Consider the following 15,199-nt stretch of genomic DNA (forward strand, 5'->3'; position numbering starts at 1 on the left):
AAAATGTGGACTTAATATGTAGAAGTCTTTTTCCCAGCCCATAGGCAAAGAGGAGCATGGACAACCTGTCTTACACAGAAAGGAGACGGTCTTCTTGGCTCTGAAATACTCTTGCTTATTCAGATGATAGTCCAACAAACAAACAAGCAAACAAGAACCCAACTTACTCTGACTAGTCAAGCTAAGACAAAGGTCCCAAGGGTTTTCTCTTATGTTTCTTGTCATCCAATGTGAAGAAGAAAAAGCACTCGATTATTGCTTTCCTACTGAGCTTGTCTAGTCACCTAAAATGTACCTTTAACTTAACTCTATTACGTAGACTTTTTCTCCTTCCTGCTTTCTTACTGAAATCTAAGTCCTTGTGATTCATACAATATAAACATTCAGGGTTTCTAAGTTCTGGTGTTGAAGAAAAATCAGAGAGAGAGAAGAGCACTATTCCATAATATATTTCATGTGTTTCATTATATTGCAGCCTTTATTCACAACCACTTTAAAAATGTTTGATTTAGGGCGCCTGGGTGGCTCAGTTGGTTAAGCGACTGTCTTCGGCTCAGGTCATGATCCTGGAGTCCCGGGATCGAGTCCCACATCGGGCTCCCTGCTCGGCAGGGAGTCTGCTTCTCCCTCTAACCCTACCCCCTCTTGCGCTCTCTCTCTCTCACTCTCTCTCTCTCAAATAAATAAATAAAATCTTTAAAAAAAAAAATGTTTGATTTGGAAAATCATTCACAGTGTATATTAAGTAGAAAAGGATACAGAACTATATATAATGTGGTCTTGGTTTTCTAATTAAATATACTGTGTAAACATTTGCATAAGTACATTTACATAAATATTTCCTTGTATAGTTCTATGCATGCATACAAAATATTCTGAAGCGATTTGGGTTAAGATTTGGGTTGTGACTGCCTCTTAGACTGCAAATCATTTTAAATTTTATTTTTTCAATTTTTATTCCAGGTTTTCTGCAAGAAGCATGTATTTTATGATTTGATAAACTGATATTTTAAAATACTGTTTTACAGTAATGTAAAGAAATGAGAGGAGGGGACCAGACTGAGGCCAAGATACCAATCGTTTTAAGACTGATACAGTAATCCAAGTGAGAAATGTGAGGATGCACAGGGACGATGCAGGGATGATGACATATTTGAGAGAGATTTAACAAAGTAGAACCAGGAGAAGTTGGGGAAGGGGATGAATGATTGGGGCTGGTGGAGAATAAGGGAGGACGGTCTAAGATGATGGCTTGGATGATTGTGTCATCCCCTGAGAGAGGAACTCCAGCCGACTAAGTAGGTTTGGAGTGAGAAGATGAGGTGGTTTCGTAGGGACTTTTCAGTTTGAGGTGCCTGGGAACCTGTGGAAAAAGATGGCCAACAGACAACAGGAGACAGGTCTGGAACCTCTATGACACCATTGGGAGTCATAAATTTGCTAGTGGTTTCCATAAGGAGCGCCATGGAGAGTGTACAGAGAAGCCTGCTGGACTGAGGAGGAAGCTCTAGGGAAGGGTGAGATGAATAAAGGGAGAGGAGGCTGAAGATGGTAAGAACAAGGAGTAAATCAGGAGCATGTAACTTAGTGAAACCAAGGGCAAATTTCAAAAAGAAATAAACATGGCCAGAGATGAGAAGTCTCAGGTAAGGTTAAAGACAGTGCCCTTTAAAGTACTAATTAAGACATTTTATGAACTCAATGAAGCTTTTTTTGGTGGAGTAGTTCAAAGGGAAGAAGACTTATTGCAACTGTCTGAGGAGGAAGCGGGAGGATCAGAAGTTTTACCAGTGAATGTAGATTACCCTCTCCGGAAGCAGACAAGTAAACAAAGAGGGTGCTGGCCCCATACTTACATGGGAACATATGCAATTTTATATCTCCAAGACTCCACTTCCTCTCCTAGAAAAGGATAAAAATAATGCCTGGCTAGCAGTAGTATCATGAGGGTTAACATCTATTACTAGTTGAATGTGCTTGTGTCCTTTCACTGAATCGATTTGTTGTCGCTGCTCACCATGTTTTCATTTTCAGGTCTTAATCATCAAATCCAGGGGAATAGCAATGCACACAGTGGACTGGCTTTGCATTTCCCTAACTCACATTTTTTTTACTGTATCTGCCTGAGTTCGATCTCAGAAAATATTCGTATATAATTCCTTTAGCACTTAGAATAAGAACGGTTTTTGTCTGGGAATAAATGGGGTGAAGGCAGAACATTTCTCTCATCCCCACCTTATGAAACGAAAAAACAGCCCCAAATAGAAGATTCTAGGAGCAAACGTCATTTGCTTTATGGATCAAATTGACCCACGGAGAATTCCTGTTGTGGATTAGTTCAATATTCAAACATTTCTTTAAATGCAACTCTCGAAATCTCTATCCACTTTTCATTTTTTTTTTAAGGATTTATTTATTTGTCAGAGAGAGAGGGAGAGAGCGCACATGCACACAAGCAGGGGGAGTGGCGGGCAGAGGGAGAAGCAGGCTCCTGATGCGGGACTTGATCCCAGGTCCCTGGGATCAGGACCTGAGCCGAAGGCAGATGCTTAACCGCCTGAGCCACCCAGGTGTCCCACTCCACTTTTCATTTTTTAATCACAGATTTCGAAAGACCAGACAAGCCTCTGTTTAAATGAAGTCACACAGCCATGCTGTGACATAACAATCGTTACCAGCTCATAGGGCAATAGGCAAAGGCAGGGAATGGTGAGTCCACAGTGAGGTTCAGGAAGCAGGTAAATACCTGGAGTTATTCCGGTCAAATCCACGGCTCAAAGTTCTCAAATTTCCCAAGAAGGCAGTGATAGAGGCCACAACCCAGGATTTATGTCTCAAGCAACCAAAAATTCAGCAGGTAAGAACATGGGGCCTCATCTCTTTCTAGATAGTTCAGCAGGAAAGCTCTGTAGGGCAACCATTTCTAATCCTAAAAGATAAGTTCAGAGAGTCGTTAGAAAACAAGAAAACAAACAAACAAACAAAAAATTGAAGAAAAAAAAAAAAAAAACAAGGAAAAAGAAAATACATCATCCTTTTGGGAATTTTTAAAAATTTAAATATGTCCTTCATTTAGCCTAAGCAGTGGAAATTTCTTGAGTATGTATGAGTTGTCTGTATATACACTTTGTATTTTAAACTTTTTGGAGCTTATCCAGATATTCCAAATACTAATTTTGGCAGGATTTCCCTTTAAGGATATCCTGCAGAGAATTTGTTACAATTTGAAATAAAAATTGACAGGGAGTGCTTTTTCAGCCCAGTAGGAGTCAGCTACGTGCACATCACAAGACTTGGAGGAAACCCACTCACCCTCCTATTTCCTTCTACAAAGCTGAAAAAGCTGCAATTGGGAGGGACCCTCAGATAGCTCTGGTGGTCCTTTCTGTTCCTTTTGGAGTTGACATTTGAATGTGTTGGAGGAGAAAAATAATCATCATATATTCTCCTTTCATACTCTTTAAATCACAGGAAAAAACAGCTTTAAGAAAAAGTAAGTTTTGTTTTCTTTTCCGTAATGTTTCCTTTGTGTTTTTTTAATGTGGTATTTTGGCTTTAATTTTTTTTTTTTTTAAGGATGAGAGATTCTTATAAACTTTCTAGTGACTGCTTATGAGAAAATTTTTACTTGGTCTTGAAGTTTCTTAGAAACTCTTCAAAAGCCAGTTGAGCCAACAGTTGTCATATTTTATAAACTGAGCTTTTCAGATTTCTCATTTCAATAATATGCATGCGGAGGCTACACAGTGGTCAGATAACTCTTCAGAGTTGTCGCCTCTGTTGTGAAAATGGTCTTTATACATGGGGGTATAGCTTCGTTGCCATAAAAAGGGGGTGGCAGGATTCTGGGGATTTATTTGGCTTAATTTATTTGAATGACTAACTTTATTACTGTGTTTATTTTATGGCTGGGTTTATATGTCCAGAGCACAATTCAAAGTCATTTACAGATTTTAAGAGAGTTAGTAAGATTCCTGCTATTTTCGAGAAAAATCTGCCTACTTTCCAGACGCAGCCTTAACGACCATTCCTAATGTGAGGTTTTCGGAGATTGAGCTGAAATGCTTGTGGGTCTGGCCCACACAAATATATGACCTATTACAGGAATCGAAAGCACTGCTTCCTGAAGCAAACACCATCACTACAGAAACAGTATGCGTCCCACATGTGTTTACGCTGTCTCACCCGGTCAGTCAGACTCCCTTTGGCGTCTGTCAGCCCTTTGAAAACCAAATGCAAATCCTCAGCTGTCAGTTTGGGTTTCAGAAATGTGGAAACTAAAAAGAATCATTAATAAAATGTGTAATCCTTATAAATAAAATGTAAGAAAATCCTCAAGTGATTTTAGCTGTCGTTTCACATCCACAACATCGTCATGTATAAATTCTAACATTTTCATTGGCAAAAGCTATAGATTAATATTTAACACAAATACTGCAAACATGTATCATACAAGGTATTTCTTAACATATTTGTTATGATATATGCCTGAAGCCATAATCCAAGCCGTTTGATGGGGAAGGTAAACTCCGATGTCTGTTTTCCACACTTGCTCTATTTATTTCCACACGTTATCATTAGTTGCCAGTTCTGAGCCTGTTCTACCAACCAAGAGCAGCATTTTGGGTTTTAATGTCACATCACCTCACTGACAAGTTTACCTCTTATTTTTATTATACTTGCCAACAACATTTTGAATAAAGGTGGATTAATTTGGGTTCCTTAGGCAAGCCTAGCAACTTTCTACTGTAATATTGAAAATAAATGTTCCTCTAGAACATGTTGGAAAAGCTTTGATTTGTTTTTTATGTTTTCAATCTAGGAAACATGATTTCTTTAGAATTGAAAACCAAATCCTTGGGTTCACATGGGGAGGTCTGAGTCAGATGTCGGCTAAACAAACATGTATTTCCGTGTTCTTGTAATTGTCTTTTTCCTCTCTGATTGCCATAATTTTTCTTGGTTACGTTTTGATACCCTGGAAATGATCAGCTTGAGCATTTATCTGTCTCCACAGACTAAAGATACCCTTAAGGATCTAACAGAATCAATGGACCCTTTTCTAAAAAAAAAAAGAAAAAAAAAAAAGCCTGTGGCAAATAGATTTTCAATGACATTTCTGAGTTTGATAGATTCCTGAAATGTGTCCTTGAGTATTCCCAGGGATCCTGATGATGAACCACTGTTTTCTGTGAAGCCAAAAACCTCAACTTTAAGCATACCTTGGTGCCAGTGCATTCCCCAAATCTTTAAAAGGCTTTGGGTGGGAGAACGCCTAAACTGTCTCTCTAAACTGTCCTCACCTGAAGACAGGTAAGGCTAAGGAAAGGATTTTAGTTTAAGGGTTAATTTTTAAAGCAGGTGCTTAGTTAATTCATGGCCATATTTGTCCTGGACAGCAGGTCATGGAAATAAAAGTGGAGTAATCAAGTAGCAGAACAGCTCCTTTTGTGGAGAACAAGGCTTAGGATGGAAGGGTGATAGAATGAACCCACTGAAGACCCCAGAATGTGGAATAGATGACTACAGAGAGGCCTTCCTGTTTCTCTGACCATCCTCCCGAATCTCCATACCTACCTTTCGGTATTGGAACCTAAAAGGGAAGATCTAAACCAGTGCCCATTAACTCATACCCTGCCCTTCAGGGCTCACCATCTTTAACCTTCCCTTCTTTATTAGCTCCTTCCATCAGCACTTAAACATGCTCAAATTTCCCGTCTTAAAATGCCTCTCCTTCGTTACTGAGCTCCTACAGTTCCCCTCTCCCTCAGCTTCATAGATCAATCTCCCGAAAGTTTGTCTACATTCTGTTAATCTCTACTTCCTGAGCCTGGCTTCTCAATCTATTGCAGTCTGGCTTTCATCCTCACCAGTTTCCCCAGTTCTCATGGAGGCTGTCAATCACTAGTGTCTTGTTAAACCCAGCAGACATTTCTCATCTATTCAGTGTCTCAAATCAACTTAACCTTCTTCTTCACTTTCCCCACCTTGAGACACTCTTTACCCAGGGTTCCCATGATACCAAACTCATGGTTCTTTCCCACTAAGACCACTCTTTTTTTTTTTTTAAAGATTTTATTTATTTATTTGAGAGAGAGAATGAGAGACAGAGAGCACGAGAGGGAAGAGGGTCAAAGGGAGAAGCAGACCCCCCGCTGAGCAGGGAGCCCGATGCGGGACTCGATCCCGGGACTCCAGGATCATGACCTGAGCCGAAGGCAGTCGCTTAACCAACTGAGCCACCCAGGTGCCCCATGGGTTGATGCCTGAGTTTTTACATGTCTAACAAGCTTTCCAGGTGAAGCTGATAATATTCATCCAAGGACCACGCTTCTCGTGCTAGGTTGGCTGGAGCTCAAGTCCCAGGTGTGTCACTCACTTGGTCTGGGAACTTGAAGAAGTCACTTAGCCTCTGTGCGTCTCCTTCTCCTTGTATAGAAAATGGAGATCATAATGGTATACCTTTTTCTTAGGGTTGTTATGAGGAATAAACATGTTATATTAAAATTACTTGCTACAGTGCCTGGCACAGAGTGTTAAGTGCTACTTATTATTATCATTAGTCAATGATAATAACTTAGCATCTCCATTCTTCTCCAAACCAATTTTTACTATGGCACTGATGTGCATGCACACACACACACACACACACACAAACTACTGCTCACTCATACCGAATGACCTTCAGCAAATTAAGAATATAGCAAATGCCTCTTTTCTTTCAAGCTCCCATAGGCACTTTTTGGCAGACCGCTCTGTACACAGACCTAAGTGAACTCAGTCACCCTCATCTTTTAGATATCGACTCAGGTGCTGCATCTTCCAGGAAGTACTTACAGACCACCCTCCACCCAAGTCCACATTTCATACCACTTTTGAGTATTCTCACACTACCGATGTGCCTTCTGGCCTCACATTATAATTTCCTTTGTTTATCTGTATCTCCTATAAGACTATCTGTCCCATTAGAGTAAAGGACTGTGGCAATTATTGCTGACTTTCTAGTGTCTCACACACTCTTTTGCAGGTTGCAGGGATCAGTAAAGAATGAATACATTTTATAGACACATTTCCAAAGACCTGTAAAATGAGAAGTGGAGACAGGGAACAGAAAGATTTAAGATCTGGTTTGAGAAAAGGGAAATTTTGGATGTAACCCTCCAAATGCTGCTTCTGGGTTAGACTGTTAACACACTGGAAAGGAGAAAAAAAGTTTTAAACTCATAAAATAAATAAACAAGGCTAATAAGTCCGTGAAATGGCGATAGTGTGATACAGAGAAGAGAGTCAAGGCTTTGAAATCTGGTCCATGTTGAGTCCCCTGTGAACTCAGGCAGATGAGTTTGCCTCCCTGCCTTAAAGATGGAATAAAAACACCTATTTTGTAGAATTTTGTATTAGAGTAATAGTAACAGTAGTCACATTTTATTTTTATTTTTTCTCAAATTCTTCTGTTACAATTCTGCTGCTTCTAGCAAAGATTTGAGATACTCCTTTGTTCATTTTGCCAGAGCAATATTCACCAAATGGATCCGGAGTTTTATTTTTCAGTAGATCACTTTGATGTATCAGATTCATTATGTTATTTAAGAATACACTTTCTGGGTTTATTTGTGATTTAATCACAATTATAGCCCTGAAGATGGTGGGGAATAGGCTTCTGGGGTTCCTGTCTCCCAGCTTGATCCTGTTCCCTTTAATGATTCCTTTTCCTTACAGCTGTTCATAAGACAATTTAATTAACATGGTCATGTTACTCCTAGTATGTTTTAAAAGAGTATTAATAGCTGTCCTACAGAGCCAAAAAGTCATACATAAAGGTAATTCATTTATTCATATATTCACTCATTCATTCATCAAGTAGACCAAGCCAGTACAGCACCTACAGAAAAACTGGTCAAAGTGTTCAGTTTTCTTTAGAGCATGAATATCTGAATTATGTTGATGACCATTTCCTGAGTCTCCTTTGAACAAGGAATGGTCTATCATAAATTTTGACCAAATGCCTCTCAGTATAGAACTAACAATGCTTCAAATTTGTGGAAAATTGTGTCTTAACATAAAGATCAACACTTCTTTAGCAGATTGTGGGTATAATTTGCATGGAGGAAAAAAAAAAAAAAGCATCTGACACCAAGCTGTCATGCTATCTAAATGAAGTAAGATTTAATTTTTAAAAATTATTTCTGATCCTATAATTGCATTCACTCTATTAATCTGTTCTCTTGAACATTTTTATAGTTATACTATCACAGAGGATTCTAATCTTTGAGAGTTTTTTTAATTAAACAACTGTACTCTTAATTTTATTCAATATTTTTATTTCTCTTATTATCAAAGTGATATGTTGTACAATTTCTATAAAGTACTGAACAGTAAAAATGTTTTAAAAAATCCGTAACTTCAATCAAGAGGCCTAACATTTGAGTGTATTTTCTTCTAAACTTGTTTTCTACTCTTTAATAGTATTTATGTGGTTGAGATCACACTGATTATTCACTTCATACTCTTTTTTTACAATTAAAGCAATATCAGAACCATTTGCCATGTCATTAAATTCTTTTCCAAACACCATATTAATGATTTCTAGTACTATTTTAAAAGTCATTTAGTAAATAATTTCATATTCTTTTAAGCAGCATGTAGAAGTCCTTTTCAAATCCCCAACTTAAGCATAATTTAACAGTCAACAAAATAGAACTAAAAAACACAAAATATACTTTGAAACTTTACATCAGGGATCAGTAAACATTCTTTGTAAAGGGCCAGACAGTAAATATAGAGATTACTTAAAATAAAAATAAAATCTTAAATAAAATAAAGCAGCCACAGACTGTATATAAATGGAAGAGTGTGGCCATGTTCCAATAAAACTTTACTTATGGACGCTGAAATTTAAATTTCCTATTATTTCACATGTCAAAACATTGTATTCTTCTTTTGGGTTTATGGTTTTTTTCATCATTTAAAAATGTAAAAGCTATGTTTAGGTCTCAGGCCATACAAACACAGGCAGTGGCTAGATTTTGGTCCTTGGGCTCAAGAAGGCAACCTCTAATCTGAAGCCTGGTTCCAAGGACACTGGCTTCACCAGGTTTGAGAAGCTTCTGTGAACACATGTATATGCATATATTCTTTTTTTTTTTTTTAAAGATTTTATTTATTTATTTGACAGAGAGAGACACAGCGAGAGAGGGAACACAAGCATGGGGAGCGGGAGAGGGAGAAGCAGGCTCCCCGCAGAGCAGGGAGCCCAATGCGGGACTCGATCCCAGGACCCTGGGATCATGACCTGAGCCGAAGGCAGTCGCCCAACCAACTAAGCCACCCAGGCGCCCTATGCATATATTCTTAAGAAGAGGTAAATAGCTTTCATTAGATGCTAAATAAATTCTGAAACTAAAATGTTTAAAAATCACTGTTTCAGATAATATACATGAAAGAGCTTTGTAAGCCATAAATCTTTTTTTTAAAGATTTTATTCATTTATATGAGAGAGAGTGAGCATGCACAGAAGTGGGGGGTGGGAGCCACAGAGGGGAGAAGGGAGAAGCAGGCTCGCCCCCCGCTCCCCACTGAGCAGGGAGCCCCACCACAACCCACAGGGGCTCCATCCCAGGACCCTGAGATCATGACCTGAGCCTTAGGCAGACACAACCAACTGAGCCACCCAAGCTCCCCAACCATAAATCATTATTAAAACACATGTTGATATTTTACTTATGACATTATTCAATTAAACCCCAAATGACCTGAAAAAATTGATTAATAGAAAGAAAGGTATGCCATTACCAGAATTGTACCTGGGAAACTGATACTTGAAATCCAAAAACCTTATAAACCATAACCTAAAGAGAAAATAGTGAAGTCACATTCCCAAACACACTAAAAATAAGAATTAACAGTTATTCTGATCAAAGTAATTAGAATATTTATTGTTTTGTTTGGTTTTCGACTGAACCAAGAGCTTAGAAATAATGCTAATCATTCCTTCATTTTGTTTCTAAGTTTTAAACTACAAAGCTAGCATAACCAGAAAATCCTAATTTTCAACATCCTGGTTAATAAAAGCTGGTATATGTATTACTGTCTCTCTCTCCCCCCCTTTCCCCACATACACATTCACACAATACAACAAACAGACTGAAGAATAAAACCACCTTTATTGCAACATATGTGTGGATTTGAAAGCTCCACTTCATCGTGTATCTCGACTTTTTGAGTTCTAAGACAATTGCGGAGTAGACACAGGTGTCATATGTGAACTGACTTATTATCAATTTTATTATTATTAAAGCTGAATTGGAAAAGGTTTTTTTCCAAAGACTGCCCCTCCCAGCCCAGGGCGGGAAGAGCACGTGGGCTCCCAACAGTAGCAGCGCTCCTTCGTGGGGCTGAGCGGCTACAGTGGGCTGCCTCCAGCGAGAGAGCAGAGTTGAGGCCCGTGCACCGGCCATTTCCACCAGAGTGGTGGGGAGAAAATGGGTTACCCTGGAGAGGACCCCTTTGCCCAGTTACTTCTCAGTTAAGTGACTCCGCAAGTGTAACAGGATCAGAGAGCCGGGTGGGGCGGGGGGAACGTTTTATCCACATAATTTCAAAAGAAGAAGTCCTTTAAATGACAAGTATAGAAACCTGAGGAAATGAGAGCTCTCATATGATTTTTTTTCCTCATGATTTTTAATTCAAAAAAGCATTCTTGGCTTCTTATAAATTTAAGTCATCAAGGTGACTTGCAGAAATGCCAAGTCAGAGATTTTTAGTTAACAGTGTATGTCACAGACCTGCTTTTACAGAGCGTGGTCTTCAGTTGACCAAGAGCAAAACAGTAGGCTAAATATATTCATAGCAATGTATAGTTGAGTTTTTAAAGTTCTGACATGTAAAAATATTTTGTTTCTAAGTGACTTTTCTCTTGTCCAACTATGGTCGAAATGCTGCCCTCCAGGTGTGGTCTTTCAAGTGCTCCCTGGCTTGTTGCCCACAGCCCTCAGCATGCTACTCACCACCTCCACAGCTGTGTGGACTCCCCACTGCCTAGGAACCTTCCCCCACCTTTTCCTAGAGGCTAGCCTTACTCAACCTTCACAACACAGCTCTAGAAGAAGCTTTACTTGAAGTTTTCTAGAAATTTCCTGAAATTTCCAGAGCACTCCATGCATTTGTCCAAGTATCTCTGCATGTCGTCTCTCCTTTCCGCCCTCATTCCTTCCAACCGCAATATTTACTGAGTACTCAGCATATGCTGGTATGATGCTAGACGGCAGGAGTCCGGTGGGAACAGAGCATCTGTCCCGCCTGAAGTTTACTGTTGAGCAGGAAAGATGATGAACTAGAGCTAAGGCCAACTGTATGTGAGGAGTACTGAGAGCCGTGAGAACTTAAGAGTCAGGTTCCTCATCCGGTGGAAGGGTCATGGGTAATGAAATTTTCTGTGAGTCTCTCCCACGCCAGGATGGAAGCTTTTCACAGGGGAGATCTGTTTGACCTTCACTGCCAAGCACGGTGGATGGCCCAAGTTGGCACTCCAAGGCTCTTTGTGAAACCCACAGAACTAAAGTACACTGTGTTCAGAGAGCTGTTGGATATTGTTGGGTTTAAAATTGAAAAAGCCAGATTATGAAAGGTCTGGAATGCTATGTTAATGAGCTTGGATTATGAAGGTCACAGAAAGTAGCATGATTCAAACACAAGTCATCCAAAGACTCTGGATTGGTCTCTATTTAGAAAACCAGAGGAAAGTGGCTCTTTGGCCTAAATCTTTAAGACTCTGTGGCCAAACATCTGACTTCTTTCTTCCTGCATTCATTCAACACATACTTGAGCCAAGCTCTGTTTTAGATGCCAGGGACACAGCCCTGAACCAGGCAGGAGAAGTCTCTGCACTTGTGTGTGTGACACATTGGCGTGCCTTAAAAATTCACACACCGAGTGAGGCTTCGGGTGAAAATGAAAATAACGCTGAGTCATAACCAATATTTGTCAGCTAACACTGTGAACATTTGGTTTCCAAGGGAATGACAACAGATGTTCCCATTTACTTTACCTCCAAAATTAGCACGAGCAACCTGGGATCAACACATCGTGTAGGTGTAAACCACAGTTGCCCAGTGAGGCTGCGAGCATTTTGACTGTGGTCATTTTCCTTTGATAGATGCCGAGAACCAACTTTACCTAAATCTTTAAGACTGAGAACAGATAAAAATTAAATTAAATTAAATAAAAATTAAATTAAAGCTGGGCGCCTGGGTGGCTCAGTTGGTTAAGCGACTGCCTTCGGCTCAGGTCATGAACCTGGAGTCCCGGGATCGAGTCCCGCATCGGGCTCCCTGCTCGGCGGGGAGTCTGCTGCTCCCTCTCCCGCTACCCCCTCTTGTGCTCTCTCTCTCTCTCAAATAAATAAATAAAATCTTTAAAAAAAAAAAAAGCTGGTTTTAAATATCACCATACAACAGCTCAAATGGTCACCCCCTCCATCACCAACAAATTCTGAACTGTCAAGAGAGTAATTTGAAATTATTGATTATTGTTATCACCAAAGTACAGGATACAGTTCTGCCTTGTGTCTTTTTAAATCACATTCTTGCAGGAAGAAGATTATTTAGCTTCAGGCAGAAATACTAGAAAAACTAGTTTAACATCAACTTCCACCACCCGCCCTACATCCCCCAACCCAAACACAAGCCACACTGCACACATACCCACATGGATTCACATACACACAAATATACAAACCACACATACACACGTCGCTACCTCATTTTTTTTTAGGTGAGGATCCAGAAAATAAAACCAAATGTGGTTTTGGATTTTTCTCCCCAACTCCAGAGTACACCAATAATAACTATAATAAATAAAAACCCAATAGAAATTGAATCGCCTTGAATGTTGGAGGGGACATGTACTTGCTTTTGAGGATAATCGGTTTGTTTTCCACAGCTAATGGCAGCTCGGCTTGAGCTACGGAGTGAACCTCTCTGCTTACTCATGTGAGGTGGTTACCTGGTCAGTAATTCAAACCTGAAGTGCCAGATACAAATAAGGAGAGCTTTCATTTTTTTCGCCTTGGGACAAAATCACAGCAGTAACCAAAGCCGTCACTCCATACAAGCTTTTTGCCCATCTATATATGAAATGGCTTCCATTAGCAGCCGGAAATCTGAACTCTGGCGGAAGCTTTTCCACAAACCACTTTGTCAGCTTTCAAAAAACAGTCAATGTGCCTGCCCGAACTTCAGTTTTTCTCACTTGTTAGATGAGAGGAACAAACTAAGGAATTTCAAAAATCCCTCCCAGCTCCTAGATTTAGTGGTTCTGTCAAAATGGGATTGGATCAGAAGCATGATTTTACAGGGAAGGAAAAATATCAAAATGACTGTGGCACTGAGAGGATTTATCTCTAAATATCTGACTGTACCCAGAGGGGATTCCTTTTCCTGAGTTTCCCAGAACTCTCTTCTGGGGTCCCCCTCCTCCCTCCTTCCCCGCCTAGTTCTAATGGTTGACTTTTTTTTTTTTTTTTTTAGTAAACTATTATAAGAAAGACTGGTTGTGCAACTAATTTATTGGAGGGTGGAAGTTAATTCTTTCTTTCTCCTTGAGAAAACAAGGTCATACAGAGCAGAGCTGAGAAACAAATTGTAAAAAATTCCCAAAATGGTGGTAAGTGTAAGATTCCTTTAAGTGGGTCACTAAACTAGCACCCAATTTTGGCCGATCTTAAAGAAAATCTTTCATGTTTATTTAACAACCTGGTCCTGTATAGGTCACTCATTACAAAGCAGTAATCTAATCTAAAAGAAGCTTGTTAAAATTCATGCAAATGACAGATGTGGTAATAAAGTAGTGTGTGATATATAAAAAATTAATTTTGATTAGCAATGTGGGTATTTTCTATTAAGTGCTTACAAAATTTTATTTGGAAGATATATTCCATTTTTCCTAATCTTTCTGGAAAATAGCAATGGATACTATCTTCAGAATGTAGTTTCCATATCTGTAAAATGAGTAGTAACTCATCTATCTCTTCTAGTTCTTATATTCTATGATTAGGAACAAGAGAGTCAGGTGAAATAAATTCAGTCTTTTGATTTGTGTTAAGATTTTATTTAATTTTTAAAATAGACCACACGCATTTGGAACAAAATTCAAAAGGTACAAAGGGCTATATAGACAGTGAAAAGTAAATCTCACTAAATAGTGAAAAATAAATCTTCCCTGTCTATTCATTACACTCTGTCTTGTGGTTTCTCCAAGAATGACTCCAAGTTTGTTCTTTTGGGAGTTTTTTGTTGTTGTTGTTTCTTTTTCTTTTTCTTTTTTTTTTTGAGAGATAGTGTGAATGGATGGGGGGCGTCATGGAAGGGGGAAGAGAGGCAGGGGGAGAGAGAGAATTCTAAGCAGGCTCCACGCCCAGAACTGAGCCTGGCCATACAGCACTCAATCTCATGACCCTGAGATCATGACCTGAGCCAAAATCAAGAGTTGGATGCTTAAATGACTGAGTCACCCTGACGCCCTGACTCTAAGTATTATTTAAGTGAAATGTCACTTGCCAAGAAGCCAAGATTGGTTTTGACCAATACCAAATACTATAACACTATTAGGATAACAAATTGTAAATATTCTTAAAATTTGTCATTTTCCACCTATAATTACTCTATTTCCTATATACTTTCCTCCTCAGCAATGTTTATACTTGCATAACTCATGATTGTTTTTAAGATATTTTGATATGCATTATCTCATTTGCTCTAAAGCACCATTTATGGACATCATTTACAATATTCTATTTTGCAAGGCAGAATATAAATGCCATTTTTTTTTTACCATATATGTATTTTGGTGTTGCCAAAATGCCAAAAATTAGGATGCTAGTAACTCAGTGGTTTTATAAAGTGTACTGTTATCTGTCCCAAAAAATCAACTGAAAGTTAAGAATGTGGTGATAGGTGTGCCTGGGAGGCTCAGTCGGTTAAGCGTCCGCCTTTGGCTCAGGTCATGATCCCAGGGTCCTGGGATCGAGCTTTGCATCAGGCCCTCTGGTCAGCAGGGAGTCTGCTTCTCTCTCTCTCTCTCTCTCTCTCTTGTTCTCACTCTCACTTTCTCTCAAATAAATATTCTTTTTTAAAAAATAATTAATTAAAGAATTTGGTGATAGTTTAGAAATGTCATGCGTATGACAAGGGGTGCATGTGCG

The 15,199-nt window shown here is 39.2% G+C and overlaps 1 protein-coding gene and 1 long non-coding RNA gene across 3 annotated transcripts in view; one reads left to right on the plus strand and one right to left on the minus strand.

Moving 5' to 3' along the window:
• Positions 1-2,236: 2,236 nt before the first annotated feature.
• LOC118001443 overlaps positions 2,237-15,199 on the minus strand; it is a 41,740-nt gene continuing 28,777 nt past the window's right edge. The window contains exon 3 of the long non-coding RNA XR_004676696.1: positions 2,237-2,929. This is a non-coding gene — a long non-coding RNA (uncharacterized LOC118001443). The remainder of the gene's footprint in view (positions 2,930-15,199) is intronic.
• The window catches only part of FHL5 (four and a half LIM domains 5), a 44,852-nt gene continuing 32,929 nt past the window's right edge, over positions 3,277-15,199 (plus strand). For both annotated transcript variants that reach the window (XM_034991554.1, XM_034991552.1), the window contains exon 1: positions 3,277-3,493. The gene's annotated coding sequence lies outside the window, so the exon portion shown is untranslated. The remainder of the gene's footprint in view (positions 3,494-15,199) is intronic.

Source organism: Mirounga leonina, unplaced genomic scaffold (genome assembly GCF_011800145.1).
Source record: "Mirounga leonina isolate KUSES-001 unplaced genomic scaffold, KU_Mleo_1.0 Mir_53, whole genome shotgun sequence".
Taxonomy (NCBI): Eukaryota; Metazoa; Chordata; class Mammalia; order Carnivora; family Phocidae; genus Mirounga; species Mirounga leonina.